Raw genomic sequence first — 14,568 nt, 5'->3', positions numbered from 1 at the left:
CTACCTGGGCTGGCCTATCTGGGCTGGCCTACCTGGGCTAGCCTACCTGGGCTGGCCTACCCTGGGCTGGCCTACCTGGGCTGGCCTACTTGGGTGGCCTACCAGGTCTGGCCTCTCTGGGCTGGCCTACCTGGGCTGGCCTACTTGGGCTGGCTTACCAGGGCTGGCCTACCTGGGCTAGCCTACCCGGGCTGGTTTACCTGCGCTGTCCTACCTGGGCTGGCCTATTTGGGATGGCCTACCTGGGCTGGCCTACCTGGGCTAGCCTACCTGGGCTAGCCTACCTGGGCTGGCCTACCTGGGCTAGCTTAGCAGGGCTGGCCTACCTGGGCTAGCCTACCTGGGCTGGTCTATTTGGGCTGGCCTACCTGGGCTAGCCTACCTGGGCTGGCTGATTTGGGATAGCCTACCAGGGCTGGCCTACCTGGGCTGGTCTACCAGGCCTGGCCTACCTGGGCTGGCCTACCTGGGCTAGCCTAGCAGGGCTGGCCTACCTGGGCTAGCCTACCTGGGCTGGCGTATTTGGGATGGCCTACCTGAGCTGGCCTACCTGGGCTAGCCTAGCAAGGCTGGCCTACCTGGGCTAGCCTACCTGGGCTGGCCTATTTGGGATGGCCTACCAGGGCTGGCCTACCTGGGCTGGTCTACCTGGGCTGGTCTACCTGGGCTGGCCTACCTGGGCTGGCCTACTTGGGATGGCTTACCGGGGCTGGCCTACCTGGGCTAGCCTACCTGGGCTGGCCTATTTGGGATGGCCTACCAGGGCTGGCCTACCTGGGCTGGTTTACCTGGGCTGGCCTACCTGGGCTGTCCGATTTGGGATGGCCTGCCAGGGCTGGCCTACCTGGGCTGGTCTACCTGGGCTGGCCTACCTGGGCTGGCCTACCTGGGCTGGCCTATCTGGGCTGGCCTACCTGGGCTAGCCTAGCAGGGCTGGCCTACCTGGGCTAGCCTACCTGTGCCTGGCCTATTTGGGATGGCCTACCAGGGCTGGCCTACCTGGGCTGGTCTACCTGGGCTGGCCTACCTGGGCTGGCCTACCTGGGCTAGTCTACCTGGGACGGCCCACCTGGGCTGGCCTACTTGGGTTGGCCTAGCAGGGCTGGCCTACCTGGGCTAGCCTACCTGGGCTGGCCTACCCTGGGCTGGCCTACCTGGGCTGGCCTACTTGGGTGGCCTATCAGGTCTGGCCTCTCTGGGCTGGCCTACCTGGGCTGGCCTACTTGGGCTGGCTTACCAGGGCTGGCCTACCTGGGCTAGCCTACCTGGGCTGGCCTACCTGGGCTAGCCTACCAGGGCTAGCCTACCTGGGCTGGCCTACCTGGGTTGGCCTACTTGGGCTGGCCACCTGGGCTAGCCTACCTGTGCTGGCCTACCCTGGGCTGGCCTACCTGGGCTGGCCTACGTGGGCACAGGGCGCAGGGGACTCTAATATCCATCCCCAACAGGGGCTTGGAAATGCGATTGTCTATGCTGGCTGAATCCTAAATATCCATCAGCTTCTTGTCAATTATCAGTAAAGGTGTCAACAACAAGGCTGTCGAGTGTCACTTGCTCAGCAATAACCTGCTCGGTGATGCCCTACTTGGTTTCCACCAGGCCTGATCTAACATGGACAAAAAAGCTGACTTCCAGAGGCGAGGTGAAAGTGACAGCCCATGATATCGAGTCTACATTGAACTGAATGTGGGTCAAGGAGAGCAAGCAAAAGTGGAGTCAAGGAGAATCATGGGAAAACTCTCCACTGGTGGAGTCATAGCTCAGGTCCGAAACATTACTGCATGAGTTCCTCAGGATACTGTCCAAGGACCAACCACTTTTAGCTTCTTCATCAATGACCTTTCTCCATCATAACCTCAGGAGTGGTGATAATTGCTGATAATTGCACAATGTTCAGTTGTATCCCTGATTCCTCAGATATGGAATCAGCAAGTGTCCAAATGTAGCAAACGCTAGATAAGACCGGGCTTGTGCTGATAAGTAACGAGTAACATTTGTAGTTTGCAATTATCATCGCTACTTGCTGGATGAGTGCAACTCTGGTGATAAGTTAGAAGCTCAACACCATCCAGGACAAAGAACCCTGTCGATTGGCATCCATCTACCACCAATGCACATTGGCAACTGTGTGTGCCATCTACAAGATGCACGACAACACCTCACTAAAGTTACCTCGACAGCTCCTTCAGAAACTATTCAGCAGGTCAAGGGCAGCAGATATCTGGGAACATCACCACCTACAAGTTCCCCCCTCAAGCCACACATCATCCTGACTTGTGACTATATCTCCATATCTTCAGTGTCATTGGGTTGCAAGCCGAGAACTCCTTCCCTAACAAAATTAGGGGGTGGGGGCGTACCTTCACTAAGTGGCTGCAGTGCTTTAATGAGGTGGTTCACCACCGTTTTCTCAATGGTAATTCTGTCACAACGCTAGTCCTTTTTCCCAAAGTTACTGTGTCCTGGATTTTTCTCAGAGGGGTCATAAAACACCCCAGGCTCCGAAACGGCTGAGTTGATGCAAAGATGAATGGCTTATTGGGACCCTTTTTATTACCCTTAAACAGATAGTACGAAAGGCTTTCATGCTTTAGAAATAACTTATATAATGAAAGGGGGAGTGGCCAGTCCTGGCAGCTGAGTTTTTTGGTTCAGTTCAGCAGTTGTGTGTATAAACAAAGGCTGGGTACTTTCTCTCCTTCTGATTTTCAACTGGGAGTTGCCTGTGCCATGTTTTACTGTTTGTGCTCAGGGATGTGTGCGTTTTCAGAAGTTGGGTTTGGATGGGACACGTTATCAGGTATTCTACTTTCTGTTCTTTGTGTTGCATTCCATAATTTTGTAAATAAACTTTGTTTGTTTAAAACTTGGCAGTCGACCCAGCTAATTTACCCTGGGAATATCCATGATACACCTAGCGAAATAAATAGCAAAGTTATGGTCTGGGTTACCTGCTTAAAGAGGATTTGAGGGGATCTGGCCTAGTCCATAACAATTCAGATTGGGAGACAGGTGCTGGCCTTGCTTAGGAAAAGGACAACATACAAAGTAGGAACCAAAGCAGACCATTCAGCCCTTTGTCATTCAGTATGAGGAGTGATTGATCATGCAGGTCAGTACCTACTTTCTCCTCATAACCTTCAATTCCTTTAGCTATATTTAACTCCTTCTGATAAACATTCAATGCTTTGGCCTCAACTGTTTTCTTCAGGCAGAGAATTCCACAGGCTCCTCACTCTCTGGGTGAAGACATTTCTCCTCATCTCAGTCCAAAATGGCTTACCTCGTATCCTGAGACTGTCACCTCTGGTTCTGGACTCCCCCGGGAGTGCTCCACTGGGAAAATCCTTCCTGTTTCTGCTTGAGGTACGTCACTGTGAGAGAGTGAAGGAAAAACGCGAAAGCCGATTCCCTGGTCACTAAAAGATGCGGATGCTATAGATCTGAAATGAAAACTGAAAGAGAAACTCAGTAGGCCTGGCAACTTCTGGAGAGAGAGCAACAGAGTTAATATTTTGAGTCCAATCTTGGGGTGGTGACAGATCAATTGGTGTGGGCTGGGCGTTATGGCTGGATGTTAGATTAGGGTGAGGGGATGGATGGGCAAATTGTTGGGGGTTCAGGAGGTGTAGTCAGGGAAGAGTCAAGGCCAGTTCTGATGTTTCTCAGGAATTAGCTTGGAGTTTTCTTTCTGACATTTCTTGGGAAGCTATCTAGTTAAGTGTGTCAGAACCATTTAACTCACAGTGAAAGACTTTTGCAGCAAGTCCCCAGACACATGGCAACTGTCTCAGATCATAAATGATAGAATAGATCACAGAATCATAACAGTGTGGAAGTAGGCTATTCAGCCCATTGAGTCCACACCAACCCTCCAAAGAGCATCCCATCCGCCTTCCTAACTTATCCCTAAAACCCTACATTCCCCATGACTAACCCAACTAGCCTGCACATCCCTGGACACTATGGACAATTTCTCATGGCCAATCCATCCTAACCTGCACATCTTTGGACTGGTGTGGATACTGGGGTATGCAGGGGAAACCCACGTAAGCACAGGCAGAAGGTACAAACTCCACACAGACAGTCGTCTGAGGGTGGAATCGAACCTAGGTCCCTGGTGCTGTGAGGGAACCTACTGAACTACCGTGCTGCCCACTGCCTCTTGGAAAGTCTACCATTTTGGTCAATTCCCACTCACGACATGGGGCCCTGAGATATGCAATGGCTGCATGTTCCATCTTTGACGGTCGGGAAGACAGGAAGATTGGGCCAGAATTCCAGGTGTTAACAGGACGTCTGTCAAAGTTACAGCAACAGAATACAAAAGAAGGAAAATATTAGCCATTGTTTGTTGAAACCAATGAGATCCTCCATTGATGCTGCACAGTCGCTCTTTCAGAGCTCTCAGTTGATGAGTTTAAACAATGCAATCTATTCTTCCAAACTCAAAATTTTCTTCCTGAAAGAGTTGCTGAAAAGCTGACCTTCCGGTTTTTAATTAAATGCATTGCTGGGTAGCTATGCTGAAATGAGACAGTCCGACTCTTGACCGGACAGATGGCTCATCTCTCCCTGGTGCAGCTGCCAAACCATCTGGCCCATAATAATATTTTGATTCATGTTTCATTATTCTGGTGCCGGATGTAATATCTATCGTCTTCATGACCTTTATCTCCAGTTCTCAAACTGGAGAAGTCACAAGCTCTGACTCTGTAGAGTTTGTGGTTTCAGTAAAAGGGGAGACAATTGAGGTAAAAATAGCCCCTGACAACTTCTGGCATGCCAGGTGCTGATGTCTACTTTATGTTAGTGCTGGGGTTTGCGTGAGCTCGGCAGATGTGCGATGTGGACTGTTTAGTGTCCTCTTGCTTTCCTTTTTCATCAGCAATGCTATTCCATACACCTCTGGATTTCTTTTTAACCACCACTAGATCACCTGTGTTGCAAATTAACAGAACAATGATCAAATATCAGCAAACAGCAACAGTGCACCAATGGCAATAAATATAAGTGATGGTCAGATAAATGGGAGGGAATCAAATTATAATGGAGTTAGCATTGCTTTTGTTACCACTTTTCTTGAACGTATACAGCTCACGTGGGCTCCTCACAATGCCAGAACCCAGGTGAGCTTCCCCATATCACAGCTCCCCCCCCCTCCACCATTGGCACACCCACCTTGTTGATTGCAGCAAGGTTAATTTCAAAAGGAACCCCTCTCTTTTGGAAACGTTTCTTCCTGTCCTAATTAAATTCATGTTTTAAAGGCAGCCGACTGAGGAAATCTTTCCTGAATTAAAGTAAAAGGGTGAGTTTGTTCATTGCAAACATTGGGTTGAATTAATACAGAAATGTAAATGCTCACAGGCTGGAAATAAGAAGTGAGTTCAAAGTCCTTGTGAAGATGTTGTAGCTCAGGTTGTGGATGAGATTGTTGACTCGCTCGCCAAGCTGGTGGGTTTGTTTGCAGGTGGTTCGTCACCATGCCAGGTAACACCACCAACGCACCCACCAGGGCACATTGATGATGATGAAATGTTTGCAAACAAACTCACCAGTTCAGCGAGCAAGTCAACAACCCCATAAGAAGTGAGTCTAAAAGGTTTAAAAAATACAGACCAATTGCTGAGTTGCTCGAGAAGAATTGAAAGTTGGAACCATCGCAGTAAAAGTTACTAGTGTCATCGGCATTTGCAGTAGAACAGTCTGCTTCACAATCCTTAGTTTTTCAGAGTTGTTGAAATTCTGTAGTTCTGACGTCTCTTCTAACTGATAGGATCTATGCCAGCTCTTCAACAACCCTCTGCTATTTATGTGCTTGCAGAAGATTTGTGGATACCCTTTTACTTTAATTGCCATTCCATTCTCATATTCAGGTCTTTCCAATCTTAATTTTCTCCTGTCTCTGCCCCTCTCTCCCCCGCCACATTAGCAAAGGAAACTTAATGATATATTCCCTAATCTTGACCACTTGTCTGAGATCATTGAAGTATTTCTTCCTTCACAGGAACATGGGAGTCACGGGTTGGGTCAGTGTGAATTACTCCTTCTTACTGGCCCTGCAGAATGTGAGCAGTGAGCCACCTTCATAAACTGCTGTAGTCCATGTCGTGTGAATTCACCCACCGTGCAGTTAGGGAGGGAGTTCTAGTATTTGGACCCAACGCTGGTGATGGAGTAGCCAAACGATTCCAAGTCAGGACAATGTGTGACTTCTCATAGAACTGGTGGAACTTGGTGTTTCCATGCATTTGCTGTTCTTGTCCTTCTAAGTTGTGGATGTTATGGGTATGGAAGGTGCAGTCCAAAATGCTTCAGTAAGTTGCTTCAGAGCACCTTGTAGATAGTATCCATAGCAGTGAATGTTCAAGGTGTTCAATGGCAGGCTGTTTGATGGCATGGTTCCTGCCTGTTGCTGTAACCACACTCATCCAGGCAGGTCAGGAATATTCCATCACACTCCTGACTTCTGCTCTGTACATTGTGGACAGGCTTTTGGGAGACAATCACTCATTGCTGCATTCCTCGCCTTTGACCTCCGTTTGTAGCCACAGTTATATAGATGGTCCAGTTCCGTTTCTGGTCAATGGTAAGCCCACCCACCCGCCTTGTTGAAAGTGGAGGATTCAGCGATGGTGATACCAAAGAGCAAATGTCAATGGCCTCTTCAGGTGTTGTGTCTAGGTCCTGGGGTTAGGTTCCTGGCAGTGACTTCCAGGTTATTTTCTCCGACTGTTTTCACTGTTACTTTGAAAGATCTCCTGATATCCTGTGATAGATTGACTCACTCCACTGCTCAACTTCCTACATTGTCTCCAGCACAGCATCTAGGAGCTCTCTGGCTAATTGCTCCAGCACTGATGTTTCCAGCGACGCAGCTGTATTTCTCAACCATTCCCGACACTTGCTGAATCATCGCTTTTAAGAAATGATGATTGGCTTCTATTGATACATGAATGAGGGTTTACCTGCTCAGTGTGCTGCCACTCAGCAGTGGGTTTTGCACTGGAGTACACTCCACATCAAAGAAAACAGCAGGTCCTACACTGTTCTCAATGTCTGCTGATTAATTGTATATCATTATTCCCTTACCCATCAACAAAATTTGTTTTGTTTCAGTCCACCAATCTCATTGAATCACGGAATCTCCACAGTTCGGTAAAAGGCCATTTGGCCCATTGAGTTCAGACCCTCCGAACAACATCCCACCCAGAACCCCACTCACTGTAACTCTGTAACTCAGTGTTTTACCATGGCTAACCCACCTAGCCTACATATGCCTAGACACTACAGGCAATTTATATGGCCAATTCACTTAACATCCAGGATTAGATTAGATTACTTACAGTGTGGAAACAGGCCCTTCGGCCCAACAAGTCCACACCAACCCTCCAAAGAGCAACCCATCCAGACCCATTCCCCCTACACTCCAGGCAATTTAGCATGGCCAATTCACCTAACCTGCACATTTTTTTGGACTGTGGGAGGAAACTGGAGCACCTGGAGGAAGCCCACACGGACACGGGGAGAATGTGCAAACTTCACACAGACAGTTGCCTGAGGCGAGAATTGAACCCGTGTCTCTGGCGCTGTGAGGAAACAGTGCTAACCACTGCACCACCGTGCTGCCCACCCTTTAGCTCTGGTTTAACTTGACATTTTGGCTCTTTAATGTTGCCTCCATAATTATCAGATACAAAAACTGTCTCTTCTGAGTCAGTATTCCTTGGAAAATGTCCAACAGCAAACACTCATCCATCATTTTTATCACTGCTTTGGTTTTCTTATGTGTGGACATTAACTATAACCCTTTCACAAAGATCAAATGGTTCTTATTTTGGTTGTTAATTGGCTTAATTTCTGTAATTAAATGTAACTTTCCATGATATGTTTTGAAATATTGGTCGTATTAAATTAACATGAGACAATTTGACAAATTACACATTGACGCTTGAGTAATAACAGAAACATTCAGTTCCCCATCTCTCCAATTAGCCTTCATTGTGGCTACAGAAATAAAACGTGATATCACCCACATTGGACATAAATGTCTTTTAAAAATATTTATCTCTCAAAATACTTAGACCCTTTCTCCCTTTTTGAAAATGAGTGAAATTCCTGCTCTTAGTATAATTTACTGCTTCAATCGAGAAATCACTGGAGTCTTTGCCTTTGGAAAGTTTGCTTTTTGTGAAGATGATTTTATTAGCGTTAATGAGATACTGGCAGCCAGTCAGGGTGCTTTGCAATATGAACCATTACTGATTTTAAACATCTTGCAATATACTAGGGTGCTTGGCATGCTGTAAGCGACAGAGGAACAGCTGGAAAGTGGGATTATGCTGGATAGCTCTTTTTCAGCTGAATGACCTCTCTGTGTGCCATCATCTCTCAATATTCCCGTGTTTCTACAAGCCATTAAATTGGGATTAAGAGAGCACTTGCATATCATCTTCCAGAATGCTAGGAGATTTCAAAGTGCCTCACTGTGAAGGAAGTGTTTTTGAAGCTTGGCATCGATTGTGATTTAGAACAGTGTAATGTAACAGCAGCCAATTCATTCATTGCAAAGTCCCACAAACTATAATAAAGTGTACAGCCTGAGTACACTTTTTAGTAATGTTGTTGGAGGTGTAAGTGCTTGTTCAGACTCTTCCCTGGTCTTTTACGAATAGCATAATAGCTTTCACGTCAAAATGAGACAGCAATCTAAAACACTCCATCTGATAGGCATTGCAATATTCTCTTAGTACTCAGTTGGAGGTTACATTTTCAAGTCTCTGCTTGAACTCAAGAGCTGCTTCAGAACTGAGAGTGTTTTTTACTGGGTTCAGGTTATTTACATGCTACACAGGTGGTGGTTACTGAATTAGACAGTTTTGTGGGAAGTAACTCAAAAACAAGTGCAAAACCGTCAGTGTATTGTTAAACCCGAGCATGTGTTGAGATCTATGCTGGATATTCTTTCTTCCAGCCTCAAGCAGTTTGGAATGTCAATAACTGACTGCTACATTCGAACCTGAAAGTAGAACATTGTAGTCAATAAATCCTGAAGCAAGTCTATTCTAAACCAATGGTAATACGCAATGGGACATGATGAATTAATAACCTCATATTAAAGGAGCATCTAGGAAACAGTGATCATAACATGATAGAATTTTGTGTTCTGTTTCAGTCTGAGCAGGCTTTAGATTAACATTTTAGATGTAAATAAAAACAATTTTTGCATGAAGGCAAAAGTGGACTAGAAAATTAAAATGTAGGACAGTAGAAATGTAGAAGTTTAAAATACATGCTCAATAAATCTCTGGAAAATTTTATCTCTGTGTTAAAGAAAACTCCTAACAGAAAGATGTACCTTTATGAATAGGAAGTTAAGGATTATATCAAATTGAAAACAACACTGTCCAATTCTGTGAGGATTAGTGGTATTCTAGAAGATTGGACATATATTCAGAAACAACAAGGAAAATAATAAATTTAAAAATGTTAAAAAGAAATCTAGCTGCAAACATTGCAACAGCTATTAGGAGTTTCTACAAATATTTAAAAAATAAAAGAGTAAATAAAATGTGTTGCCATCTGGAGAGTGAGTATGGGGAATTATTTACAGAATAGAAAGAAATGCCGGAGGTGTTAAACAGATATTTTGTTTCTGTCTTCATTGCAAAAGACTTAAAAAAAAACTTCCCATGGGTACCTGAAGATCAAGAAATGAAAATGAGGGGGAAATTGCTCTGGGTCTAGAGTCACATGTAGACCAGACCAGGTGAGGAGGCAGATTTCCTTCCCTAAAGGCCATAAGTGAACCAGACAGATTGTTACACCAAGCAACATATGGCAGCCATTAGATTAACTTGTTATTCCAGATTTTTATTGAATTCAAATACCACCATTTGTTGGGATTCAATCCATGTTCTCAGAGCATTAGCCTGGAGTTCTGAATTCCTAGTCCAGTGACAATTTCATTACACCATTGCCTCTCAAGTTACAATGAATGCGGTATGAGGCAAATAAATGCAGTGTGTATGTGTGGCATGAGAACTGATTCCTTCTGCCCTCAGCCCTGTAACATCCATCAATTGTTAGAGAGTCTTGTAGCTCAGGCGGACAGGAAATCAGTTCCATGCCCCTGTGTACTCTAATTCAGGCCTTGCATTAGCTGTGTGCATCATAGCTGATAGACGCTTCTTTTAAGACTGCCATTGCCTGTGACCAGCGTTTGCATCACACATTGACATTTTTAATCAACCTCTATTCAGACATCTACTTACACACCTCAGGGGCAGGTGCACCCAGGCCTCCTGGCTCCCAGAGAGGGGGACTACCACAAGAGCCCGATTTACACTACACAGATGTTTGATCAACCTGTCTAGCCATGTCATTCCATCCCCTCTGGAACAGGTGAGGATTGCACCTCCTGGCTCAGAGGTAGGGGCACTACCATAAGATTCCTATTTGCACCACACACACCTATTTTTCCCAATCAAACTGCTCAGAGATGTTATTACACACCTCTGGATCTGGTGGGGCTTGAACCCAGGCCTCCTGGTCCAGGGGTAGGGACACTGCCAATGAGCTACAAGCTGGCCCCTTACACCACAATGGATGCATTTCACATGCACGATGATATGATTGCAAAATGATTTCAACCAGACTCTGCATGTTCATAATTCATGCAATTTCCCCTTGAAGGGTCTCCCATTGTGCAGGTGTCGAACCCATATTTTGGCCACCAAAGTGACACTGATTATTCAGATCAGACATGGTCTTATAGAATGGCAGAGTAAGCTTGAAGGGCCGAGTGACCTGCTCTTGTTCCTCATTTGCATGTTTGTATATTCAAACGTTCGAAACTGCCCACTCTGGGTGTGGCCATAGCCATTTTCCATTCACAATTTCCAAACGCAGTGTGAAAACGCTAAAGTGCACTGTCAGTGGACTGGAGATGACCCCTGACAGTGGGGAGAGGCTGACAGGTTCGTGGACGTGGGACGTAAGCGGCCCATGTCACGTATCCTGAGGCACTGGTGCCAGATTCCAAGATGGAGGTTCAGTGAAGCACGTGGAAAGCTGCTCGAAGATTCACAATGGGGAGAAAGTGAGGTCTGCAGACGCTGGAGATCAAAGCTGAAACTTTATTGCTGGAACAGCACAGCAGGTCAGGCAGCATCTAAGGAACAGAAGATTCGACGTTTCGGGCACATGCCCTTCTTCAGGAATCATTCCTGAAGAAGGGCATGTGCCCGAAACGTCGAATCTTCTGTTCCCTAGATGCTGCCTGACCTGCTGTGCTGTTCCAGCAATAAAGTTTCAGCGAAGATTCACAATAGAAAGTCTCAGCATCAAGTTTCTATCCAGGGGTGGAGATAAAATGAAGAGTTGCATGAGGTCAGATAAGGTAGCAATGATGGTGATAATGAACGATAATCCCCATTAATAGGCATCTACTGCTCACTGGCGAGAACCTTGTTTTTTGACATCTGGAAGGTCATTGGAAGTTAATTGTGACTTTTTGCTGTAAATGCACAATGTGTACAGACTGATCCGCAAGGTGGCCATAGTGATTTCTCAAAACTCTTGACCAAACTATATTGGTGAGACGCTGTCACAAGGGTGGCATAGTGGCTCAGTGGTTCGCACTGCTGCCTTACTACACCCGGGACCTGGGCTCGATTCCACCCTCGGGTGCAGAGCTTTCACGTTCTCCCCATGTCTGTGTGGGTTTCCCCTGTGTGCTCCGGTTTCCTCCCACAGTCCAGAGATGTGCAGGTGAGGGTGGATTCACCATGGAAAATGCAGAGTTACAGGTATGGGTAGGATGCTCTTTGGAGGGTCAGTGTGAACTCAATAGGCCAAATGGCCTGCTCCAACACTGTAGGGATTATATTCATGAAACTGCTCTCTGTTCCTGAAACCATAAACATCAAAAGGACGAATCTAAGCAGCTTGAAAGTTTTTTTTAAAGTTTGTGAAAGTAGCTACATCAATGTCATTGATTTCAATATTTTGATCAGTGTCAAACATTGCTAAACATCAACATGGCTAATAAAAGGGAAGCTAAGTGACTGGAATATCTGACACTTTTTATTTTGCCTCAGGGCACAATCAAGTATACATTGGCAATTTAAAAGAAATGTGTGCATCCATCAATGCTGAATCCTGATGGAGACTACTAATAGTTGGACTAATCAACTCACAGACATAAAACCCCTTTAGGATATGCAGATAAGCTAATAATTGCAAATTGTTGATAATCAGTGGAAAAACAAGAGCTTCAGAAAGCCACAGATTTAGTCCACTGACCGATAGGTTACCCAAGGAAGTGAGTAAACTGCCTCTTGATCTAATCCCACTCTTTACAGTGACATTTCTGTCTACCATTAACCTATTCAGGCAAACTTTGCAAATCATATGCTGTTAGACCCAGGAAATTACAGACCTTGAAATAAGAGCAGAAGTTGCTGGAAAATCTCAGCAGGTCTGTGGAGAGAAATCAGAGTTCGCGTCCACTGGACTTGCTGAGCTTTTCCAGCAATTTCTGTTTTTGTTTCTGATTTACAGCATCTGTAATTCTTTCGCTCTTAATTATAGACCTTGATTTTAACGGATTTCCTTCCCCCAAACCCTTGCCAGCACCTCTGCCCTTCCAGGCTGGAAAGAAAAAGAGGGGTGGATCTAAGCCAGAAAATAGAATGAAAAAATCATGACAGGCCTCTGCAGGCCTCAACAAAGCAAGTGATAGTGAGGAATTAAGGGAATCAGATCAGAGGTCAAACATTGAGAATACTTCATGTGCACCACTGTACATGTGGTGTATTGGTCCTGACCACATCAGAATCTGCAGCCTCTGTGATTATATCCTCCTTATGGTGTGGCCACCAGAACTGCACACTGCTCTCCAACTGTGGCCAAACCAATTTCTCATGCAGCTCCATCACAAGCTCCCTGCTCATGTATTGAGTGTCTTAATTAATAAAGTTAAAAATCACACAACATCAGGTTATAATCCAACAGGTTTATTTGGAAGCACGAGCTTTTGGAGCGCTGCTCCTTCGTCAGGTAGCTAGTGGGACAGGATCATAGGCACTCAGAATTTATAGCTCAAAATCATAGTGTCATGCAACTGATACAATATATTGAACAAACCTAGATTGCTTTCATCTTTAGAATGGCCCTCCTCATCTTGATTAATAAAGGCAAGTGTCCCCAATGTCCTTTAACCATCTGTCCTGCTACTTTCAAAGAACTATGGACACCAAGGTCTCTTTGATCTTCAGTATGAACCTGGTGCCTATCATTCATAGTGGCTTTGTTAGTCATTCCAAAATGCATCACCTCACACTTTTCAGGATTAAATTCCATTTGCCACTGTTCAGCCCAACTGACCAGCCCACACATACCATTCTGTCGCCTCAGACTTTCCTCCTCGCCATTTACCATGGCACCAATTTTAGTGCCACCCTGCAAACTTACTGATTAACCTTCGACATTTATATCCAAATTGTTAAGGCACAAGACATACATCCTGGGACCTAACAGTGAACCCTGTGGTACACCACTGACCTCGAGTCACAAATACGGTTTCTGGTGATCCTTTCACAGTTGTAGCAGTCAAGTGGGAGAACCAAAGGATTATGGGAGCTGGACTAGGCCATCATCTGGCAAGAACTCTTCCATTATTTATGATTGATTTACGAAACATGGTCCCATCTAACCTTTAATTCTGAAGTACCCTTTCTGCTGATGTTAAGGCAAAAAAACCATTTTGTTACAAAGCTAAATACGGTGGGCAAATGTCTAAATAAATGACTAATCAGGTGGAGATCTAGGGAGCAATTGAGTCCTTTTGGGCTGCACTGTAAAATATTTGCACAATCCTTCCCATATTAAAAGCTGCAATAGATTAATAGGTACCATGTTACTAAGATGTTAAATGCACAAAAAATATACAGTATGGAAACAGACCCTTCGGTCCAACTCATTCCCACAGACCAGATATCCTAAATAAACCTCGTCCCATCATGTTGAATTTACATTAGAATTAATCTCACATCCAAAGGTGTGTTTCATAATGATTTGAAAGGAATTTGTGGTTAGAAAAGTTGCTCTTTTCAGCTTGCAGGGACAATATAGAGTTGACAGTTGATCCAATGTCCTATGGTTCTGGACATCTGTTACTTGGGAGAAGCCGAACAGTGATTAACAGTATGAACAATCTGACGCTGTCCTTGAGAGAGGTTATGTTGCCATGAACACATTGCTCACCCATCTTATTGACCCAAATGTCTTTGGCATTGTTTATCCTCATGTCAAACTTTCACAGAGAGACATTTGTTTGTCTCTTCTCCTCTGTATTTGGATCAACATGCATTGACAGGTCTATTACATCCTGATAGAGGTTCGATTGCAATTTCAATGTGCAAAGCCGCAACTTCACAACTTAAAGCTTTAGCATAAGCTCGAAATAGATTAAGCTGGATTCACATCGTGCTGGTACATCAGCAATGATTCAAGGATTCTATTCGTTGACCTGCTGCTGTCTCCTCAGAGATTTTTAATTCA

This window comes from Chiloscyllium plagiosum, chromosome 21 (assembly GCF_004010195.1).
Source record: "Chiloscyllium plagiosum isolate BGI_BamShark_2017 chromosome 21, ASM401019v2, whole genome shotgun sequence".
Taxonomy (NCBI): domain Eukaryota; kingdom Metazoa; phylum Chordata; class Chondrichthyes; order Orectolobiformes; family Hemiscylliidae; genus Chiloscyllium; species Chiloscyllium plagiosum.
Note: the sequence above shows the minus strand (reverse complement) of the source record.